General features: G+C 36.2%; 1 long non-coding RNA gene across 1 annotated transcript; it reads right to left on the bottom strand.

The window, feature by feature from the left end:
• Nucleotides 1-455: 455 nt before the first annotated feature.
• On the bottom strand, nt 456-4,687 carry LOC106871324 (uncharacterized). Its single transcript, XR_008265086.2, has 2 exons — nt 4,436-4,687; nt 456-1,184 (listed from the first exon to the last, which is right to left on the bottom strand). It is a non-coding gene; the product is annotated as an uncharacterized LOC106871324 (long non-coding RNA).
• Nucleotides 4,688-5,708: the final 1,021 nt, after the last annotated feature.

The following is a 5,708-nucleotide window of genomic DNA, read 5'->3' as shown; positions in this document are numbered from 1 at the left end:
TAGATCAGGAGATAAAGACAATTAGAAAGCGTGGGTATACTTTTTATGGGGAGATGCTCTTCGGTGAAGATTCATTCTCTTGTGAAAAGTCCTTTCTTCCGGCAAGAGAAGTATCTAACTGATGAAAAGGAGTCTTGTCTCTTATGAAAGGAAACCTACCTCAGGTGGTATACAATCCATCCCTCTACATGAATTAAATGGTCTTCACAACCATTCGAAAGATCAATAAAGATGCAATAAAAAAAACCTTTATGAAATCTGTGAGGACGATCTTGACAAAGAGCTGATCGGGCAGGAGATGGGATCAAACAACAGAGAACCTGAAAATGATAAAATATTAGTAAAAGTTACCTGGAATACTTACATCATTTTACCTGTCAACTATTCAAAGAACTTGAGTCCTTATTTGTCCGTACAACCAAGGAAGTCTTCAATGATAAATTAAAGAAATACAATTTTATGTGTATATATCTAGTTTTAATCAATGTTTTCTCATACTTTAGCGTCCCTTCGTCTTTGTGTAACTCGTCTTTCCCACCCCACATACATTTGTATGTCCTTTACATCTTCTTGTTTTTCTTCATGCTATATTTGTTGTTGGTAATAATGTTGTTGCTATCTTTACTTAATTTTCCATTTCCAGGGATAAAACACATCTGAAGAGAGATTAGTCTTTGAAACAAGTAGCTTTTCGTTTCTCAACTGATTCAAGATTTTATCTAGCTTATTGCTGTACTCTTGTTGCGATACTTTTACTTTTCTCCAGAATATTTTCTGGTCCTCGCTCGTGTTCTTGACAATACTGTCCTCAGTATATCTTGTGAAAGAGTACTCGTTGTTCTCATTCCATTCACCAAGTAGAGGGAACACATTCTGGTAAAATTGTTCATTCTTTTCAAAATCATTTAAATAGTAGGGTCGGACATCGCAATGTTGCAGCAACGTTGTTCTAAGCTGTTCGCTTTTTATTGAGAGACGTCTACGTCTCTGAAGGAGAGGATACTTAGGATCTACTTTTAACGGTTGTCTTTTATGAAATGGTCTCTTATATAATTTGTGTGCGAGTATCGGTGGATGGGGTACAAGTTTATATATATTTCTTCTTCTCCAGCGAATATACGATGGTATTTCTTCGCCTGGGTGAAGCCTTGCATATTTTTTAACTTTTTCTGCTGCAAGAATCGCTGGAAAATATTTAAATCAAAAATAAATTTTACATTTATTCAATTACTTATTCATTTTCTTTCTTCTTCGAATCTAATTTTACCTATTTAATCCTTTTTTATTAATTCTCATACACATGGTTCGTACGTCTGTCATTTCTAATGCATTGTCCATCGTTAAGTTACTTAATTCCCAATGGTCAATAGCATTAAACTAAGTAGGTACCAATCTGTCCCCAAATCCTTAAGCAGCGGAAGTACTATGGAACTAACGAGTGTTTGGTTTGTAGTATTTAATTTAAATCTTAGCACACTAAATTCTACCTACACAAGGTCAATGTTGTAGTCAAGGAGAGATTTTTCTCTCATTTGTTTTGTTCTACAAGAACCAATATAAAGCAGTAGGTCTTTGGATCTCTGTTGTTCTAAAAAGGATTACCGAAATATTTATTTCACAGAAACAGTGAGAGTTCTGGACCAAATAAATGCATACCAGATTTAGATGCATTTGGTCATAACACAAGGCTTATTGGAGACCACTGAAACGTTCATCTCACGCGACTATATCTACTCCCAAGAGAAATACCTGATTGATTTATTGATTAATATCTTTGGGTTGCAGTCAAACTATATTAGTTGACTTGATTAGAAGAGTAAAACAAGCTCAGATACGAAAGGCTGCTAAATTAATAGGCTAACAAGAAAAAAACAATGAGCTGTAGGTAGTTTGTATCCTGTCACAGCCTCACTTTCGTATCCACTACTCTTTTAACGATTCGATCTAATTGGCTGTTAGTAGGATTCACACTTCTAAGCAGCAGCGACATGTCGAATTTGACCAGCATTTGGTGACGTACAGCGTAGAATTCAGTTTCTCCCAAAAAGGAAAAGCCTCTTTTGAAAGAACATTGTTATATCAAGTAAAATATTTATCTCTCATCTACTTAACACTAGGAAAGCCATTGATAAGTATCAGGCTTATTCTTATCTATCTTTTAGGTCTGTTCAATTAGGGCTGCCTTTGAAATGCACCACTACCATCACAACAGCAACAATAACAGTATAGATCACTGTGATTCAGAAAAGGATCTGTTATTTAAACAAGATAAATAAACGGTGTTTCATTGGAATATTTACCTGTGTATTTATCTTTATCTTTATTCTATTCATCATTGCTAAGATTATCACCGAAGACTGGGTGCTTAGATTCACTTGCATCACATTTCTTACTCTAACAGGTGTTAATTACCCTCAACAAACATACTCTTCTACCATCGGGGCATCTTTAACTTTGACTAGGTATAGTAGAGCATAAATAAAACTTTTCGTCTGCTGCCGGATTATGGAGAAATCATTGCATGTGGAAGATTTGGATCCTCTCAACCGACCACATCTACTTAAGGAGATAGTTAACCCGACCACCTGACCCTTGAGTGCTTTAGTTTGGTCCATTCCCTTACAAAGATTTCATCCAACTCTACAGTCTAAAGATAACTTTCTTTCTTCCTCCTACAAGTTTTGGAAGCCTTAAAAAGAGCTCTAGCTATGGACATCATGTGAATACAAATGTCACATCAGGAAACTTCACCTTATCTACGGTGGTAACATGATTTATAGATCCAACATTTCTTGCCCACCACCATATCAAACATGTCTTCTTCATAGTCCAATGGAGTGATCTTTCACTCGCCGATCGGACTGCAAGATATAACACTCAAATCTCCCTCAAATCTTGCTTTCATTGTGTTAAAAGGGGAAAACATTTTGGATAATACAATCCTAATTACATTCGAGGTGTGAAAAAACGGCAGAATTATCGCAACTGAAACACCTTGGGGTATGGATTTGATGACTCAATGCTAGCCAGGATCAATAATACCTACACTATCAGCGGCCAGTGTGTGAACCTCTACGTGGTTGCTGATCTAAATTGTAATAGCAGTCAAATCTTCTTCAAATATGCACCATATTATCTTTAAAGAACTACACATAAAATAAGTAGTCCAAGGTATATTAAGCCAAAAGGGAAAAAAACGTGTTGGTAACGGCCCAAAAAAGTGCGAAATAATCTTTCGACGCCTCGAATTAACAATGCCTCCATATCTGACAGCATTCCTTCAATTTCTCTCAAATCATGTGTCCCAGAGATAATCTCTATTCTAGCCAAACCTTTCAATCTTCGCTTTATTTCTCTCTCTCTCTCTCTCTCTCTCTCTCTCTCTCTCTCTCTCTCTCTCTCTCTCTCTCTCTCTCTCTATCTCTCTCTCTCTCTCTCTCTCTCTCTCTCAAAGAAAAGGCCAGGCGACTGATCAGTATGAAGTTATTCACCAACATACACCATCCCCTGGCTCCCAGACGTGCTATCTCCTCACTCTGCCGCTTCTATCCAAAGAAACATTTAAAATCATCACCTAACACTTAAGTCCCTTTAGTGGTGTTCTAAGAATAATTTCTTCTCACCAGTGTAACAAGTCTGAAGCGTCACAGGCACTGTTATTAAAAATGCTGCAAAAATATAAGTCGAAAACAAGGTCTTTCGGGGTTTTTTTTTGCTTGTGCCACATTCGAAAAAAGAAACTAAAATACGTAGAAACTATGACAATGGAACGCTTTTGTCTCGGTCCATCAAGGTTGTAAATCTCAATCTAGCTAGAAAGATGTGAAGGAGTTGAGGAAGAAAAAAACAGAAAGAGAAATAGAGAGGGAAACCTTTTGAAAAAGGATAACGATACTAACAGGATTAAACATGATTTCAGCTAATCTAACAGCGATACACGGAAACAGAGAGATAGATAGATAGATAGATAGATAGATAGATAGATAGATAGATAGATAGATAGAGAGATAGATAGAGAGAGAGAGAGAGAGAGAGGGGGAGAGAGAGAGAGAGACAGACAGACAGAGACAGAGACAGGGACAGACAGACAGACAGACGACAGAGACAGAGATAGAGGAAGAGAGAGACCTGTAAAAGAACAGCGATTGTAGCTGGATAAAATAGGGTTTCATCTCGTGTCACGTGCTGTATTCACCCCACATCTCACTCTCACCTCAACACCCACACTAGCCAGTTTTACTTTCCTTCTTTTCCAAACTGTCTCCTTCTGGAATCCTCTCCTTATCCATAGTCTACTTGCAGTTTATTCAATAGGAACATGAAATGTATCGATCTCGAAGTGTTGGAGGACCTACAAAGACCATGAAGATCTGCAACTGCCGCCAACCGAAGCCATTAAAATAAAAGACCATCTCCATTGTGACTGACAACATACCTTCATCACATCTTGGGTTAAAAAAGTGATTCTGTTGCCTTAACTTCCAAGCAATATGAATGTGGAGTTTATCGTAGAAATCCAAACCCATGCTTAAGTCGAAACTGCATAAAGCTTCAGACGAAAGCAACCTCAGCCAATAGCAGACTATACATATATATATATGTATGTATGTATGTATGTATGTATGTATGTATGTATGTATGTATGTATGTATGTATGAATGATGAATATGTATCAGTGTGTTCTCACACACTGACATACACATACATACATACACACATTCACACGCATATAATGTATTTAGTCCCAAATCCACACATATTGGTGACGTCTCTCACGACTTTCGTGTATTTAGAGACTGTGTATGACGTTTATCACATTACAAACAACATCAGTGACGTGACTAATGTAAAACCGTCCATAGCTTTCAGAATTGTTTTTTCAGAATCTTACCCTCGTTACCATTTAGTACACTACACTAGGTTGTTGTTTTTTTTGGGGTTTTTTTTGGCATTTCCACCACGCAACAATAAATATATTAATGATTACTAGTGGGACCCTTGGAAATTCCACATTTCGAAAAGGGGATCTTTGTGGTTTTCGTCACTGTTTACAATTATCTTTAAAAAATTGTTTAATATATCATTTAGATGTAATTTTTTACGCTGAATCCGAATTTGTTATTCTTTTATTCCAGAAAAATTTTCCAAAAACGTTACAGGTATTCAAAGTTTTATAATTTTCAGAATGTTCGACCAATCAGAAAACAGCGGGTTCGCTGCCTCTTCCATCATCTAGGGTGGGTGCATCAGCATGTCAAAACATTAAACTAGCTACGCGAGCAAATTAAATATTTAAAAGCAACGAACAAACAAACCAACTGGAGTCGCTAGAAATAACAGTTGAAACAGTAAAATATACTCGAGCAAAGTTAATATTAAAACATCCGCGGGCAAATTAAATATTCAAAAGCTACGAACAAGCCAACAGAAGCTGCTAGAAATAACAGTGAAAACATTATTTAAAACAAACATCTATTAGTTAAAATAATTCAAGAACGAAAGTTTGCAATTCAATCTAGGATTTTATAAAATAAATTCTTTCTCGTATCTCCTTCACATAAATTCACAAAGAGTCAACCATGTCCAGGTACTTTCAATTTGTTGAGTGTCAAACAATATATTAGTTTGACAATATATTGTCAAACCAATATATTAGTTTGACAATATATTGTCAAACCAATATATTAGTTTGACAATATATTGGTCAA

This window comes from Octopus bimaculoides, chromosome 10 (assembly GCF_046866305.1).
Source record: "Octopus bimaculoides isolate indiv1 chromosome 10, ASM4686630v1, whole genome shotgun sequence".
Taxonomy (NCBI): domain Eukaryota; kingdom Metazoa; phylum Mollusca; class Cephalopoda; order Octopoda; family Octopodidae; genus Octopus; species Octopus bimaculoides.
The sequence above is the reverse complement of the archived record's forward strand: the minus strand, read 5'-3'. Positions and strand labels throughout refer to the sequence as shown.